The following is a 19,278-nucleotide window of genomic DNA, read 5'->3' as shown; positions in this document are numbered from 1 at the left end:
ATTGGCATCCTGATACAGAAGCACTGCAAGCTCGAGAGAAGGTTGACAGAGAAAGATGCAGAAGAAAGCAAAAAAGCGCGAGAAGGCAAAGATTGTCAACGATTTGGAGATAAAGAGGGCGAAAATTGTGCAGCAGATCACCATGAAGGTACTTGCTAAAGTCGACAAACAGCTAAACACGATGAAGGAGGAATGTTTTTCATAGTTTTGTAACACTATTTTTGCAAGGCACAAATAAGCATGTGAAAATTGATTTTTTTCTTATATGTTTTAAAAATAAAACACCGGGAAATTTCACTAAATATCATCGGGAAAACCGGGAAAAAACCGGGATATTGAAAATTGATATTGAGTGGCCACCCTGAATTTACTGAAAACCAGTATTCGATTCGCGAAAATACAGCAAAACTATTTGCTGAACAGAAAACAGTAAATGAATGGTTGCTGGAATCCAGCAAAAGAATTGATATGTCAAAAAATTTACGTCAAGCTGTCATTAGTAAAACGCGCCAAATCGCTGTGCAGCTGGTACGGGATCATCGCTAAGCTCCTGATAGCGAATATGGGACCATAGCTAAGTCCTTGTTGGGCTAGATGAACTTAAAAGTTGAAATGATAATCGTACATCTCTAGTTCAACAGTAATTTGCCTATGATCCGATGGGCGGATGGAATCTGGTGCCTGACGAAAACATGGTTCCCTTGAATTAACTGGTTAACCAGCAAATTGATTTATGCTTTGCTGAATGAACAGCAAATTGTCATAGCTGACAACCAGCAAGTTGTATTATGTTTTACCGAACATGCAGCAAACGACCTGTCACTTTTATGCAATTGAGCATTACTGAATAATTAGCAAATTTCATTTTGCTGAACAGATTGCTGGAAGCACAGCACACCAAAAATCAGCAAAATTTTGGTGGTTTTCAGCAATGAAAATTTGATGTGCCGACTTTTTGTTGTTTTTCTGGTATCTATCCGCATTCTCTAGAGCAGCATGAATCAAATGACTTCACAAACAAATACATACAGGTAATGCAGAAATTCTGAGCTTTGGCAGACAAATGAATTAAACATCTTATATCTTCAAGATTTGTGTTCACTGGCCCAATGGGCTGTGAAGCTCCCGTCTTATTTGTATAAATTATTGACACACTTCCATATTAATTGATGAGGAAGTTGATGCGTAGAAAAGTTAGATATGTCAGCGAAAATGAGATAGTGAAGTCTACCGCTGAATTTTTCTAACTAATAAATATTGCATTTTTTTTTTCACTTGTACTCTAACTTGTGTCGACGGAAAGCATGAGTTAGTTTCCGCTTGCAAATATTCGATCTGAACAGTGTAACCAGAAAACTTATATTTGTTTTTAAAATACCGTCAAATTTCGCTCGTTGGGCTATGTTTAGTTGGGCTACGTTTTAGTTGGGCTCCCGCTCGTTGGGCTATAGCCCAACTAAATCGAAGCCAAACATCATTTCTGATAACGTTGAATTTCGTTTGAGGGGTTTGTGGATGCATTTTAACGCAGAAAGTAGAATTAATTGAAATAAAAACAAATGAAGCTTAGTATAAATGTAAACAAACAATATTTTAATCAATTGTCAGAGAAACAATATAAGTTTTGTGCCTTAATAATGCAACGTAGAGCTATGCCTATTCTTGAAAGTATTTGAGAACACGTTATTATTTAGCACTCCTTTTTGGCTTTAAATGTGTGGCTTAAGTAAAACAAATTTCGAATTTGGCCCTATGCTGCGTTTGGCTCAGATTTTGACAGTTCGTTTGGCTCACAACATTCTCTCTATCTATTTCTCCATCTAAAGCCTGTAGTACACTCTTTGTCTAATGGTAAAATTTATGACCTTCTGACATAATGGTCAAATTTATTTGACATCATGGTTGTTGTTTGCCCGTGTTTGCCTCATGTTAAAATTGGAGAGTGACAAATAATTATCTTCGACCAAATTTTTATCTGTCAAAAAGTGCCAAATATTTGACGCTTGGTCAAAGAGTGTAATACAGGCTTAAGTTTGCTAGTGCAAATAGACTTGTGCGATACTTATACTGACAGTGGCAGCTTTTCAGTGGTTCCAGCTCGTATCAACTAGCTGGCATCTCCATCCGATTTGCTTTGCTTTATCGCAGCCAACATCGCAGCGGTTCTACGATGTGTGGGCTCCACTGACGCTGACAGACAGCATAACATAGCGTATCAAAAGTGGCGGTGATCTCGTGTACACATTAAGATGTTAGCCCTTGTAACATGTCAGCTAGCTGGTCCGTATGCATAAAAGAATATCGATACAAATATCGCGTTTTTCAGTATCGATACGGTCGAGTATCGGACGCTTGTGTATCGATCCAAAAAATCGAAATATCGTCTCAAAAGTATCGATATTTCCGATACCGATACAATATCGCCCATTGCTAGTCTGGAGTGTAAGCAGGATATCGCTAGTCCGTTCATCGAAAGAGTACGTGGAGACCGCTTTACTTCGATTCGACACGGCCAGCACGGCCATGCGAATGAAAGCAGGAAGAAAGAGACAAAACTTGCTAAGTATTCCTAAATATTCTTTTGTATTATTAGATGATCGTGCGATGTATTTGCGAGAGCGACAATGACAGCAGTCTGGCAACATAGCTTGCGTTGACATAAAGTTCCTTGTGGGATTTCCAATAGGATTTTTTTTTTCAACTTGTTGCATTGGTGCTGATGAAAGACAAATGATTGTTTCAATTTTGTTGTATTGTAGGTGCTCATGTTTACGACACAAGTATCATAAGGTTTGCTGCCAAACGCGATTTGTGCTGTTATCTTGTTTGATTTTTCTAGCTTTTGAGCAGATGTTTCATATGGACATTTTTACTGACAAGTTTGGCAAGAGTGTCAAAAATATGGGTTATATTTTGGTACACATGTATATGGTAAGATTTATATTGGACAATGATATGTCGTGTATTTCTATATATTCATTTCATCCATTTTATTTAAGCACAACATAACGGACACTTTCCATACATTGAACAAAACTAGATAAATTTTTCATATACCGCCATACAAACATCATTGCATAATATTATTATATACGGGTCGATTTCTTTGATACGGAAGTAACATCAAATAAATCGAAAGTCTGAACACAATAGCAGAATCCCAATGACTCTACTATTGTTTTCGGGCGGGGCTTGCCGACGGGAAAAGGATTTCGGAATGCACTGCAAGTACTCAGTTATTCTGTCATGGATCTTTGGAAAATCGGTAGAGCTAACACCTTCTTGATCCCGAAACAAAGAAAATTGCAGAAATGAAATTATACTGCAGCTGTCTTTGTTTCACATTATCACTGCCAGACAGTGGGAGAGAGATAGGTTCCACACACACACATGTTACAGAATTTGGAACCATGGCCATAACGTTGGCAAGTACGGTATTGGGTGATATGCTTTTCACCTCCGCCATACTTCCTATAAATTTCCCACTTTACACGCACATTATACAAAGCATGTGCTTTTTCAAAAAATTTTAAGTTGTTAACCTCATTGCGGTTAAAATGAATTAAATAATTAACAAGGGAAATTCCAGTTCTCTGACTGTTATCGCCTCGTGATTTTTGTTTCATTAGAATTACTTGGATAGGGGCTATGCCAAGTAATTCTGTTAAAGTAAGTTTGATCTCATCAACGGTTTGATCGTTGGTGAGACCTTTCAATACGACCTTGAACGGCTTGGCGCTCTTCGTGTCATATGTAAAAAGTTCATACATCTTTTCAGTTAAATACTGAATAAGACGATTACGACCCTTTACTGAGTCGGCTAATAAGCGGCATTCGCCTCTACGACCAATTTGAAAGGTAACTTCAACGTCAGAAACAAACGTTGAAAGTTCCTCTTTGAAAATATTGAATTCAGAAGAAATAGTTACCACAATAGGTGGAACTTTTTCCTTTTTTAAAGAATTGACATTTTGTATAGTTTCATTACTCATAACTTCCATTTCACCAGCTTCTTGCTCAGGCAAAATATCAAAAGGATTGTCACTACAGACACTCGAAGTGTCAGAAAGAGATGGCTCTCTTTTCTTCCCCGCAGCGATGCGAGGTTTCTTTTTCCGTCCAGCCATTTCAGGTGATACGAAAAAAGTTAAAACAAATGTTAAATTTTCAATTAGTGCGAATATGTTCACGATTTAAAAAAAACTGAATTCTGGTATTTGTTATGCATCGATGTGTTACCACCATAATGATCACTCAATATTAAATTTAAAACAAAAACTTGCATTTCAAATGATTTTAATGTATGCATCAATTTCACGTCAAAATAAGATTATCTTTCCAGGGCTAAGTAAGTACCCTGTACCAGAGTTCTGCAGAGACACTGGAAGAGGTCTTAGCCATCACAATGAACAAGCTTCCGAGCCTGTTCATTTCAACGTGATTTGGCATCTGAAAAAAATTCCAAATTTACAACGATCGCTTATTAAGTGCCTTGATTACCACAAAAAATCAAAATAATGGTTGCAGTGGTCCAAATCTTACAAAAAAATGCCTTGATTGAGTATAACAGTAATCAGACATGATAGCCTATACTGCCTTTCTTGCATGGTTAACGTAAAAGCCAATATGTCCAAAATGTACCTACTTTTTTGTTGATTCGACTTTCTTGTTCTAAAATAAATACAATCATACACACTAAAAGAAACTTTTTTGTCCTGAAACATTCGAGAAATATTAAAAATTGTGTAACTACCAATTGGTTTTACTCCGTGCAAAATGCAATTGTTTAAAAAAATCGTATTATTCGATACACAAGCTAGGAAAAGGAGGCTTAATTCTCTTGTTGTGTATACATTTTTAAATCACTCTTTCTAATAAGGAAAATATAATACATAATTTTCAAAATTTGTGTGTAATATATATATATATATATATATATATATATATATATATATATATATATATATATATATATATATATATATATATATATATATATATATATATATATATATATATATATATATATATATATATATATATATATGTATACGTGTGTGAATATTTGTGTGTGTATGTGAGTGCGTGTTTGTGTGTGGGTTTGTATGAAACACAACAAGGTTAAATTATTTTTTTCCCATTCAATTCACAGAACGTAACATTTAAATTAAACTAAAGCCACTAAGCCATACAAATAACATACTTAAGTCAATTTAGAGAGTTAAGTCAGTGGTGAATTATCATAATTGTAGCAACACCAACAAGTATATTTTGGCATAAAATGATTTGGGCAAGTTTTTGGATGAATTTCGATGATATTACATGAATCGAATACGGATTATTTTGAAATTTATTAACTAACACCCTAAAATCGAGATTTCTCGAGATCCGGTCGGTAGATTTTTTTTAAAGTTTAACCAGACCCTCATACTTGGATTTGATGGACAATTTTTTTTTATAATAATGGTCCAGCGGGGCACCGTGATTTCTCATGTTGAGAATTGCTCCTTCGGAACGTAGAGGAAAAACTCAGCAGGCAATGGTTGATGCTAAAATCATTCTTGCATAAATCGACTGCCCGGTTCAACATCGATAAAATGTTTTTAACGCCGCTCCATCGCTCTGTTTTCGGATATTTCGAACCAGAATAACACAGTGAAACAATTTTTTTGCCTTGGCTTCCATGCATGATTTTTTGATGCGAAAATGAATTTACCCGAGTTTGAACATATTTTAACTTGAAGGGCAACAATGGCGCCATTTTAAACTTTGAGAAATCGGAAATTTTTGGTGTTTTTTCGACGCCATTTTGTTCCAAGGCCAAATGTCAAAATTCTATGAGTTTGTCCACATATTAGCATCTTCTTACCCATCTTTAGAAAAAAACAGTTCTCAAATCGGACAAAAACTGAGCTCAAAACGGTGATTCTACGAAACCGGTTTTGGCATGGTTTTAGTATATTTCACAGAGCAAACTAATATCGAGTATGTATTAATGGTAATGGCAATGCGCTAATATCTAAAAGTGGTAGTCAAATTATATCTTATATTGAGTAAAAAAGTCTCAAAAATCGATTGGTAGATGTCTGGTCCACGTAAAATGTCAGCAACATGTCGATTTTGCCCCAATTTTCCTACAATACTAAAATAGGTTTATCTCGACGTTAAATTAATTTAAAACATGACTGTAGCAATCAAATAAACCAAAGTTCAATACCACCACATGACCTACCACTCTCTTTTACACTCTGTGAGAACATTCCAAGCCAAGGGGTACAATTAATTTGGAAAATATCGCCAAGGGGTACGCGGACAAAAAAAAAGTCGAAAACCGCTGTTGTAAAATAAAGTGTAAAAAAATTGCTAGACAATCCTTTTAATAGTTGAAAAAGGTAAGAAAAATGGTTTCAAACTTGGTATGAAATGACAAGAGAGCGTTTCTTAACCCTCTAGTGCTCAAGTTGTTTTTAGACGGACTTCGAAAAAATCACTATGAATCTTTATAAATTTATTGATTGAAGATTTTAAGAGGTTCAACTGAATACAGTCTAAAGGCAGCACTGGACACAAGAGGGTTGAGAATAGAAAATATCCAAATAAATTTATTAACAGAGCAATTCTCGCTGAAATCAGGCCACTAGATGCACAAGGTCTTTCAAATTTGATATAAATGCACTTAGTTATTAGAAATAAAGAAAAATGATAATGCCATTTTTGTTTGATCGAATTTGAGCTATATCTCTGAAATTGGTTATGGAACCTACAACAAGGAGCATTTTTCTGTAAAGAGGAATGATAGGGCTTTCATCTGAAGTGATCAGAATTTTGGCCGCCATATTGAATTTGGTCGCCATATTATATCGGAAAAATGCAATTTTGGCCGTGTTCGCAACTACCGATTTTCGATCTGAGACCAGCATTGGAAAGCTGAGAAAAAATTCTATAAGATTCAAGAATTGGGTGAGCATCAGTGTTACCCTGCCAATTGAACGAATTTTTCGGCGCAGTTTTGAAATATTCTATGCATTCCACGCAACCAACGTAGTAGCCATTAGAGATGGTCGGGTATGGGTATTTTTACCCGATACCCGTACCCGACGGGTTCGGGTCGGGTTTCAGGTACGCCAAAAAATAATTTTCGGGTTCGGGTCGGGTACGGGTAATTTAAAAACCAAGAAAAAATGTTCGGCTCAAGCATTTTTTGTATTCAGTGTGGTTTTACAAAAAAATGTGGTTTATTTTTAAGTAAAATAATAAATTTCATTAACTTTCAGTAATAATCCTGCCAGCGTATTCCGATTATTAAACTCGCGCTTTCTAGATTTACGGTCCAAGACGGCTTTCTTTGTAAATTTGTGGAATTGCTTAACCAACTTCTGTTTTATGTAGCGACAGTTTTGTAGTTGCACCGGTAACGTTACATTGATTTCTGTGGAAGAATGATTACATTTTTCTGACCGTGGACTTATTCCAAAAATACTTTTCATGATAACATCCATACACGCAATGAAATAAACAATATTTTCTTATATTTCTGTCCTTTGGTAAGCTACGAGTTTTGGAAGTTTGCCGATTTTTAAAGGCATTTTTGTTGTTTAAACGTGTAAGCAATATTTGCATGTAACCTCTTTTCGGATTACCTCCTACGTTAATTATTACTCGAGTACAAAAACAAAAGTCGGTTGATAACAATTTCGAACTTTACACTTCATTACGGTTGAATGTTTATTTTCGTTTCACAAAATAATGGAAAATTCTCAATGAGTCGGGTACGGGTAACAAATTTCCCATACCCGACCATCTCTAGTAGCCATATGCTGAGATCAAGTGGATGCGCATGTTATAACCTTGCCATATCAATATATATCGTAATCAGTTAATTATGCAACTAGTACGCCCACACTATTTGCATTGAGATTAGTTATAATAATATATGCAACATGCTCGATGTTAGATAATATATTTTTTATATTAATATTTTTTTCTGTTCTTTTGAGTTATTTTTATTCTCGAAGCAAACTGAATATTGTTTAATATTGATTACGGCATGGAAATTTCACTCTACGTACATGTGAAAATCGTTTTTCTTGGGATGGGTAAAGTTATATTTATTTTTGAACTGACTTCCTGTTCCGTCAGTGTGAACGAACACTTTTAAAATGTGGGAAAAGTGTTATTTATGTTTAAAAATAGAACAATATGGTGAAGCAACAATAGACATATACAGGGTTATGGTCCAAGAAGGAGGATCAAGATTTTGTGATGTAAAACCCCTTTGGCACAGTAGTAGATTGGATGAATAGTAATAATTTGCTATGTATAATAGTGAGATTGAATCTCATTTTGAATCGTCACACTATGATTTTCAGCTAAATCTGCATACACAATGGCTTCATTCGGGTTAAGATTGGTTATTCTATGGATCCAAAAAAAAAAAAACTATACGATATAGTGTAAAGTTTCATTTTACTTATGGCAATTTACTTTAGTGACAGGGAATGAGCTAAGCATTGTTTCAATGAACAATTCATCGCATTTCAAAAAATAATACTGGAGGGACTACTACGTTGATTGCATGGAATGCATTGATTACACTAAAGTCGCTTTTTACGCGGGGGATACGTGCCGCGTAAAAAAAACCGCGTAAATTCCGGAATCCGCGTAAAAAAAACCGCGTAAATTCCGGAATCCGCGTAAAAAACCGCGTAAATTCCGGAATCCGCGTAAAAAAAACCTGCGTTAATTTTGCATTCTGAGTGAAGATAAACCGAAATCCGAGCAAAAAAAAAATACCGCGTGAATTCCGGAATCCGCGTAAAAAAAACCGCGTAAATTCCGGAATCCGCGTAAAAAAAACCGCGTAAATTCCGGAATCCGCGTAGAAAAGCCGCGTCAAAATGAACCCGCGTAAAAAGCGACCTTAGTGTATTTAAAAACTTCGTTTGGAAAATTCGTTCAATTGGCAGGTTAACACTGATGCTCACCTGTTTTTTTTCTTGCATCTTATAGAATATTTTCTCCGCTTTTCAATGCTGGTCTCCGATTGAAAATCGGTAGTTGCAAACACGGGCAAAATTGCATTTTTCTGACATAATCCAATATGGCGGCCAAATTCTGATCACTTCTAATGAAAGCCCTATCCTTTTTACAGAAAAGTGTTTCTTGTAGTAAAATATCAAGAATTGCTAAAATTTGCACTTTCCTAGAAACTATTTCTCCCCTTGGTGACCGAGGGGTCAACAAATTCGATCAAACAAATACTACAAGGTATACACTGCCTGTGATCGCATAATTGTAACATTCGACATTTTATGGATTTCGTCCTCTTATTGGGAAATGCTTAGAATAGTATGTACTTTTTACATCTGGAAAAATATGCTTATGTTTGTGTGAAAAAAGTCGTAAGAAATACCAAGTTGTTTTGTCACATAGCGTAAATAACCGCATAATTGTCACACTACTTAACTTTTTCAACTTTTTTGTCAAAAAAGTTTCCATCCAAATCCACATCTGCATCCTTTGGAACTCGGAAGTTATTCTGGTCCGGTAACCAACCACCGGTGATCCGTTTCTGATGTTCAGCTCATGCTTGTTGAATACATGAAAAACTTCTTTTTCCATGTGATACATTCCAAAAGTAGCTTGAAAGTAACGGCATAAATGTATCATTGCAAAAATGTCAACCAATTTGACTTCAAAAGTGATATTCAATGTATACATAGTGTAAAGTAGTGCTTTCTTCATGATACTAAGTTTAGTTAAAGTGTCTATTTGCGAGAATATATTAGTAACAATGCATTTAAGGTCAAAATATAAAAGTGCGAATTGCTCGAACAACCAATTTTGCAAATGTTACAAATATGCGATTATGGGCAGTACAGCTCTAGGGTTGTATGAAATGGTGACGTGGGACTAAACACTGCAATTAGGGGATTTTTTTTTACAAAATATACAGGGTCGTCAGACAGAATCAATGTGTTTGCTCAGCGACTGTACGTATTTTTTTTCAGCCTACCCTGGAAATCAATTTTCGATATATATTCAACAACACTCGAAAGAATATCGTTTATATCTGACGATATTATGCCTGTAGTATTTTTTTGTGCAAACAACATGTATTTGACTGTATTTGAGAAGGCACAAGCATATTGTGGTTGTTGAAGAAGCACCAAGAATTTCTCATAACGCGTCAAAGTCAGAATTAACTCTATATCCTCAAAAACCAAATCCAATAATACTTACTTCATCATAATGAATGGTTTTGTCTTATTTAACTCTAATTAAATCAAATCTATAATATGGATCTTACTCTTTATCAAAATAATATGGAAGCCCTTACAAAGGTTCAATAATTGGCAAACATAAGAAGATATTTCAAACAAAATTATTAACAAGTTCCAGCAAAAAATCGTAGCAATCCACAATTACCTTTTTTTTTGCAGGACATTTTTTTACATTTGCCTACAACTACATTCGCTGTATTACGAAGACAGGTAATATACGTTTATTATGGTAAAGCTTAGAATAATAATATATTATCTAACAATTTTGAAATTTAAAAAGAGATTCTGTATGAATCTTAGTAAATAAACAAAAAAATCATGAGCATTCGCAGGCTCTTACTCTTCTATAAATGTATATATTTAGGAATTTACTCTTTCGACTATCCGGTCACGATTATTTAGTGAATATCGAAGATAAAATTAAAAAATATCCGTTGCAAAAATTTACAATTCTACAATGGTAATCATATTTATGAGATAAACTTTCAATCACCATCAACAGCAGCATTGCAGTTTTTCCTCAATTGCACACGAATAGAAATGTACGAACAAAAATGTACCACTGCAATACGAATAGTATCGCTGCAGTACGAATAGAAGTGTACCGCTGAAATGTACGAATAGAAGAGTACCACTGCAATCATAGACGACGAGAGACCTGCGGTTCTTTACATCACTGGTACTGTTGTTTTTTCCGGCATGTTTTCTTTCAAGACATCAGTTTTTATTAGGTTCTTCAGAACCTAACACGCAGGTTTAGAAATTGTTCAAGGATAGGTAATGTTTTAGGAAAAATTTTACCTTCGAGACATCATATTAGTCTAAGCTCATGGAAGCAAAAATAAATTGACCTAATGGGACGGGGAGACTCTGTCAATTTTTATTTCAATATTATACAGAGAATATCACAGGAAACGGATGGTGTCCATTCACGTCGTCTGTGCTAGTAATGCTCGCATGTAATTGGTTCATTATTCGCGTAAATTTGTTATTGAAATTTTTTATCAATTTCACCGCTTAGCAATAAAATTAGAGTGATAATTAGCATATTACAAAATTGTTATACATTTTATCTATCCAACAACATATTGGTTATTGTTGTCCATCATGTGGGTATGCTGTTATTAACGTTTGAAATCTGACGCAACATTTGCCCGTTTCATTTCCAATTTCACAGAATGCATCCCAGTATAGTAAACAAAGACGTAGTCCCACGTCAAAATGGCATTATCATTTTTTCTCTATTTCTAATAACTATGTGCATTTATATCAAATTTGAAAGACCTTGTGCATAGGGTTTGCAATATTCCCGGGATTTGATTTCCCGGGAAACGGGAATAAAAAATCTCATTTTCCGGGAATTCCCGGGAGCCCGGGAATGGAAAAAAATCATAGCAAAAATGAGATTTCAAATAAAGCTTATAATAAAAGGTAACAAAAAATCGGTTACAATTTCATTACAAATTCGCATGTAAAACGAATTAAAAAAAAATACAAAAGATATTCTAGTTTACATTGATGTGTGCTAGTTTTGTGTAGTTCTATACTGCCGTTCTACGCATATTTGTCCCATGTTCTAAATCATGCAAATGAGAAAAACGATGTTAAAGTTTTACAATACTTTTGCGCATTGCGTCAATGTGACAAATGCAATTATGGGTTTCTAACCAGTTTTACCTTGCAATAGACTGTTTTCAATAAATCTAGGTGAAGGTTTTTAGATTCAACACTCTTTTCCATAAAAAATACCCACTGGGACAATAATGCCGAGAAATTTGCCTTCCAATAGATAACTTCTACGCATATCAGTCCCACCACGTGCATTCGATGTTTCCCAATACAAAGTTCGTACTGGGGAAAGAAGGTTGTTTAATCTTTCACGAAAATGGTCACGCTAATCTTGTTGTCTTTATACACAAGTGATGATAGTCGAGATGAAAGATAGTTTATCTGAATAAGTATCAGATGACTTACCATTACAAAGAAGAATTATTTTTTTTTAGATTGACCATTCCCATCATACAATATTTGAACGTTGTTGGGCTTTCTCCATTTTGGCTACACACAAAAGACAGTTCTTACAACTTCCAATTAGTATGAATCTCATACGTTTATCTTCTTATATGCTCGAAAAGGAAAATCATTCAGGTTACGAACCAGCAAACAAAGTTTAGGTATCCTTAACAAAGATATGAACGCACCGCATTTAAATAATCAAGAAAAGAGATTTTCGTTACCGAATTTCTGAAACCCGTAATGTAGTCAAATGTTGTTAGGAGAAGTCTTTAATGCTCTGTAGCACTTCCCAAGTTGTAAATATGAGAATTAGTGGTTAGTGGGATGAATTAGAATAGAAAAAATCTAGTGGGACAAATATGTGTAGAAAATCATCGATGGGACAAACAGACTTCGTATGGTTTTTCAAGATTTTCGGAACAAACAATGTCATTTTTAAAAGTTTTTTAAGAATATACATGTAAATAGACTTATTGGTGATAAAAAACGAAAATCGACCAAAAGTAACATGGGACAACTATGCGTAGAACGGCAGTATAGCTCTTCACATTTTTATCGATGTGAATCAAGTAAACAGTTTTTGAAAAAGTTTATATCTGGAGGTAAATTCAGTTCGTTTTTTTATATAACTGATTTAAATGTGACTACATTAATTATCTATAGATAAATCGTCCAGCTCAAACCTTTGTAGGGGTATGTGGCGGGACCATCATCATCATCATCATCATCATACATTAGCAATTTGCGATCGATTTTCGCAGCAAATGTTTGCAAAAGAGAACGTTCAAGGCTTCTCTGTCGTTAAACAATCCCTTCAGATCCGTTGAAAATTATCCGTTAAGCCCAAATAATTTAATGTACTTTTGTAAAACTTTGCTCAAGTCCACTGAATCCCTGCCTGTGTTTAATTTCCAGAATATTGCCAAATCAACGATTCCAGCTACATTTCATTAGAAACTGGAGTGTCCAATGCTTTTAGTTTCTCGAAGAGAAAGCTGAGTGTTAGGTAGACGAGGCAAATATTTGCTATATTTGGTACGGACTTTTTTGGGTAAATTTTTTTTCGGGTAATATATATGCAAATATTTGCTCAAAACTTTGTTTGCTTAAACGATAGCAAAGCGCCTTTTTTTATCAAATATATTTGGTATGCCATGACGATGAAAGTTATGTTCCGAAAAAAACTTCGTAGATAATCTAGTTGTCATTGGCAGAACAATATTTGAATATGACTCGAAATAAGTCAGTTTTAGAGCATTTAAATGTTTATGTAGGGAAACTGCTCCATTATTCATCTCATTAAGCCGATATTTACGAAGAATGCACGGATTAAACAACAAATTTTCATGAAATCATTGAAAACAAATAAATAAAATACGCTTACGTGCTCTTATAGAATCGTTCAGTATAGTATATTTAGTAAACTTAGCTAGATTTATCCTAAATTTTGTAAAACAAACCATTTTACACAACGCTTCCATATCCATCTCAAAACTTAAATCACTGCTCAATTATTCATCTCACGACGCCCCCATATTCATCACACTGCAATGCACTGTTAATCATGAATGAATCACATTATTATGAATGAACGTAGCCGCAGCCCGTCGTAGTAGGTTACCTAGATATCCGCTGTAGTTGTTTACGTGCAAATATGGTAACCTAGGTAACCACTGCAGTGCTGTCCATTTATGTCGGAATAATTCAACATTTTCAGTATGATTTGTTCGTATTAACAGAAACCGATTTGGCAACTTTTGATTTTCTTCAAGGCAGAGAAAACAGATGAAAATACAAACAGTTGAAATTTAGGAATTGTAGAAATTAATCTCATATATTTCTGCTAATTCAAGCTGGTTTTTGGAATTTTGAGGTGAACGTTTCAAAGATTAAAGTATTCTTAGTGTAGTGAGTGATTTTGTTTAGTGATTAAAATAAAAAATGGTCCGCTAGTGATGAGAAAAACTTTGGTTGGCTGCTGAACGAGTCCCGTTGTAGCCGTATAGAACAATGCGCGGATTTTGTTTTCTGAGGTAGGTGATTGAAAACCTGAGGTAGGAAATTGAAATAATTTAGAGCTTTTGAGTGAGTTTTTGAGGATTCCACTTAATGAGAAATCTAAAGTGAACTAAGAAGAATCCAATCCATGGATTAGCAGATTGGTTTAAGAAGAAAATATGCGTTTTTTCCTGTTTTCAATTGAATGAGATGAATATATGGGCTGAGATGAATAATGGAGCAGTTCCCATAATTAACCTGTAAAAAAGATTTTCATGTGAAATAGCAACCACGACCGAAGTTACACTGACTCTTAGTTTGATAGAAGTATTTATTTCTGGTCGCATTGATTTACGACTTTCAAACTTTTTTATCAATTTACAGAGTTCAAAAATTTTTGTCAATGAACAAAGAAATTAGTAGGGATTGCAAACCCTACTTGTGCATCTAGTGGCCTAGTTTCAGCGAGAATTGCTCAACAGGATCAATCAGATTCAGAATTGTGATAGATCAATAGAATGATAGAAATATGTAAACAAAATTGGTCTTCGTCAAGGCGGTTTTTTGAAGACAAAACGTACCAAAAACAAAATCGTTGACGAACTCATGGTTGTTTTGTCATGAGAATCAACTTCAATCATCAATCGTCAAAACCATTTGAAGCATATTCTCATCAGCATTGTGAACATCCACTCTAATACATTAAACAATTTTACTTTCACTGTCCGTAAACTTATGACAACTTTCCTCTAAGCCTCTTCATAGGTTGTAAAAACGTGTTGAAACCGTATGTTTTTTTTTAGAATATTAAAATAAAATTGTGTGAATCGTTTGCACTCTTGACGCAACATCACTTTAAATCAATGTTTATATTGCAATTTTTGACCAACCTTTCAGCGATTACGAATTCGACTCGGAGAGAAAGTTGACATATGGAAACAAAAGAAAGAAAAAAAGCATAAATGAACGGGAGCACTCGGTCGGCTGCTGTGAGGTGACATTTCTCTTCGCCATAAAATCCGCTGTTACTCTGTGCACTGTTTATCACCATTATAAATTTTGCATAGCAATTATTCAATATTTTACATTCCGATTAGTTGGGCTGCTGTGTCTTTTTCGCTTGTTTTGTTCGTTCTGCTGGCTGCTTTTCTACAGAAGCTCATTTTTGTGCCTGGTCAGCAACAGCAGCATCATCCCCGTATTTTTCCGGATAACCGTGGCGTGAAATTAGATGTGATTTTAACAACGAAACACCCTCCCCTACCACAAAGCATGCTTGGGTACACACCTGGAACATTGTCCATTACCACTGATGAGGTGGTTTCAGATGATTGATAGAAACTGCATTAGACTTGGGGGGGGAAATTTATAGCACTGGAAAACATTCCATGGTTGATAGTAGAGATAGCACAGAGTGGAAACTGTATTCGAAAAGCTAGATAATATGCCAAAACACGAGTGCAAATTGCCCTAATTGAGAGCGACTAATCTGGCAAATCAATTACTTGCATGGTTAGGATGCTTCCGTGCGCGCCGTGTTTCGCACGGTACTACACCCGGCAACCCGTCCCCGAGAGAGGTGTTGTGCTTTCGTGATTTAGGATTTGTTTCGGTGCGTGAGTCTGGTCTCTGTGAACTAACATATTATTTTTTTGGTGGACTAGAAAACATAACTGAATTGATAGGTTCAAAAAGAGATGATTAGTCTGCTGTTTGTTATAGCGATCAATTGGTGTTATCGTTCATTTTTTAGAATATTCAATCAATTTAAACCCTCTCTCTCTCTGAACATGAAACACTCCGCAGCAAGGTATTTGTGTCCCAATTACGATCAATTTGATTAGATTTTAGTACGAACTAAAAACGATGCAATAATGATTACAGAATAAATGTACGAAGTGCATCACATGTGGCGTTTTGTGTTTTGTTGCTGTTAGTTAGCGAATTCAATTATAATTCGTGCTCATGTTTTCGTGATGTTTATCTTCAACACAGCGCAATTTAACAAGTGAAAACTTGCATAATTTTCAACAGGGGCTATCCGAACAAAAGCTTCTTGGCTTCAGTGAAGTCGTTGGATATCTATATCAGAACAAAAACATGTACATACACTAAAAATGTATTTTGACGTAGAACTACGTTTTTGTTTAGACTTAAATTGAAAATCTAAAAATTAAACAAAAATTTAAATGCTTTTAAGTCGGTTTGTTTTCAACCGACTTCCTTAATTCTTCTAGCTATCGATTGAGCAATCTAACACACATCCGCCCAAACACAGAAAAATGTTGTTTGATTATGAGAACTGCACTATTGAAAATTATCAAGCCTTGTTGAAACAAAAATCACGCTAAAAAAGCGACAGAATAGTCTACCTAGTGAGCCGTGAATGCATTCTTTGGGCTATAAAAGATTCTGATTCTGGTCAAACTAATTACATTCTTTTGATGGTAGGACAGACTACGGTATTTTATTCCCGATAAAATCATTGAAACAAAGTGCATGAAAAGAGGATTTTACGAACATTAAAAGAACACCTATTTTTTAGGAAAAAGCATCTCAACAAACTGCAAACTAGATGAAAGTTCTTGTTAGTTCTAAACTTTCTTGCAGTTTAAATTCTAAACTTTCTATGCAGTTTAAATTCAATATGCGATTACACACAAAGAGTATTCATAAAATAAAAAACATCACTGCCTCCTGTGAGAATCGAACTCACGACCGCTGGTTTACAAGACCAGCGCTCTGCCAACTGAGCTAAAGAGGCGGATATAAAGAGGCTGCCTGGAGAAAATCGCCTCGTCAGTGGATAACGCCTTACCGGGGCCATCATCATTCAGCTTATTATGTTGACATTACCTGTAAGTTTGTCTTTTTCAATTCAGTTTCTTCTAATCGTCGCTTTATATTCCACAGTGTATCTGTTATCTATTCCCATGATCATGTAACACTCCAAGAGAACAAGCCACGTGCAACATAATTGGCACGTTTTCTTCGTTCAAGACAGAATCTAAATTAATACTTCTAATAAAATGTGTTACTCCTCTATTCCCGCGGTATTTCTTATAGCAACTTTGTTGCTGGATCCATACCTGATCCATAAAGGTTAGGTGTCTGTTTTAGTCTCTCACTCAGGAAGCCTTCTACCCCCGAGATTAAGTTTTCAGTAGCAAACTGTATTTCGGCGTTTCATAATTTGCGCTTAGTCGATTCCACCGCAGCTATGCACACACATTCAATCGCGTCATCCAAACGTTTGCCTTTCCAGCATCACCGCAGCCACAAAATCGTGCGCACAACACCAGCCAGTTCTCGTTCGCCTATTATCCTATGCTAGGGAGCCCTTTCAGGTCGTGAGAAACGACCGACGCGGCGGCGTACCGAACACAACGCAGGCAGCCACCAGCCGACTCGATCTTTACGTCTGTTCTAGGTGACCTCCTAATGAAAAGCGATAGTTAGAGTCGCCCTATCCAGTGGACAGAAGTCGCACAGCTGTCCGCAAAGACGCATACAATGCAAATTCCGGACCCGCTCCGGCCCGCGTGGTCCATTCATACAGTCAAACCACCGTACCACTGACCGAAGCACAGAATTAATTAAATTGTTCTCGCCCCCGCTGCCGCCGTTCGGCTGTTTGTGTGTATATTTGCACTGTGCATCGTGTCGCCTCGGCAGTGGTCCCTGGCACGATGCTAGCTGGTTTAGATTCCGACCCGCGACGCGTGACTGCATGCCTTTGCCAGCTTTGGACCGACATATATAATAACAATAATAATGGTAACGATTATGGTTTTTAATAGTTATTGCAACGTTTAGGTGCCTTCTAGCTCTAGTCATCAGCCGGCTCCCCATTTTCGGTAGCACAACGGCGTTAGTGGCGTCTTTTCAAAAGCCGATCCCGATGGCAGAATGATTTAGTTGCTAATCCAAGAAAATAAATACTAGTGAGCCCGCCTTCGATGAACTAAAGTCTATAATTCAATATTTAGTACAAAAGCTGCTACTTGGCAATGACTGCATGCACTATTCTACTGTTTTGGGAGATGTGGATAATCACCGCTATATCAAGGGTTCGCTCCTAAATCATGTGGACATATTTTAGTCGATATGATACCACCTCGTTCACCACCCTTTTTGTTATCAAGTGGTTTTTCACATTGCCGAAGATGGACTTTCTAACGAACAGGAACAATCTTGTGATGTTTCAGTTGCTCATATTACAAATTTTAACCATGAAAAGTGAAAAAAACAATTTGGCATTATTTACGTACTTATTCAGGTTGATATCTGCTTTCGAAGCCTATGGTATCTAATTTGGCATACACTAATCATAGCTGAGAAATCCACAAGGGAATGCAAAGCATTTAGCACAAAAAAAGTGCAACGTAGATGAACACAACTTTAAAATCCTAGTGAAAACAGTCGGACATTCCGTGATCTTCCAGGTTTCCCATATTATTCTTTTTAATTTTCAGTTTTTGATTTAAAATTTACTCTTACAAAAATAAAAAGTGCTGCCAATACCTTTTTAGATCTATTTTTTTGGTAATCATTTGGTCTTTTTTTTACCAAATAAGTAGACGAATAGCAGGTGATTGTGAAAAGCTTTCATTTATAATAACATTCAGGTATTCCATCAAAGATTATATCTTTGAATAGGAAAAATTGACTGATGCACAATTTGTTGCATCATTTCTACAAGAAAATGTTATATTGAAATATAGCTCAATCGATAGTACTATTGACTAGTACTATAGTACTATTGACCAGAGTTTTAAGTTTGTTATATTATGATTATTTCAGCAATTTTCAAACTATTCAATTAAAATACAACAATCTACATTTTGAATAGAAAAAATTATTAAAAAAATATTTCTTATGATTGAAAAACCATTTACAGCATCGAAAACGGCAAATTAAATCGTGGTGGATTAAAACAAAAAAAATCCCAGTTCTTTACTTTCATAGTGCTTCTCATCAA

The 19,278-nt window shown here is 35.5% G+C and overlaps 2 protein-coding genes and 1 non-coding gene across 3 annotated transcripts in view; 1 reads left to right on the top strand and 2 right to left on the bottom strand.

Moving 5' to 3' along the window:
* LOC129718443 (RING finger protein 17) overlaps nucleotides 1-19,278 on the bottom strand; it is a 580,234-nt gene that overhangs the window by 515,255 nt on the left and 45,701 nt on the right. The gene's annotated exons all lie outside the window — the stretch shown is intronic.
* The window catches only part of LOC129718444 (uncharacterized), a 243,557-nt gene that overhangs the window by 180,048 nt on the left and 44,231 nt on the right, over nucleotides 1-19,278 (top strand). The window lies entirely within an intron of this gene.
* Trnat-ugu (transfer RNA threonine (anticodon UGU)) lies at nucleotides 16,989-17,061 on the bottom strand. The gene has a single exon. It is a non-coding gene; the product is annotated as a tRNA-Thr (tRNA).

The sequence above is a fragment of the Wyeomyia smithii genome, chromosome 1, assembly GCF_029784165.1.
Source record: "Wyeomyia smithii strain HCP4-BCI-WySm-NY-G18 chromosome 1, ASM2978416v1, whole genome shotgun sequence".
Taxonomy (NCBI): domain Eukaryota; kingdom Metazoa; phylum Arthropoda; class Insecta; order Diptera; family Culicidae; genus Wyeomyia; species Wyeomyia smithii.
This window is presented reverse-complemented; position numbering and strand designations above follow the sequence as displayed.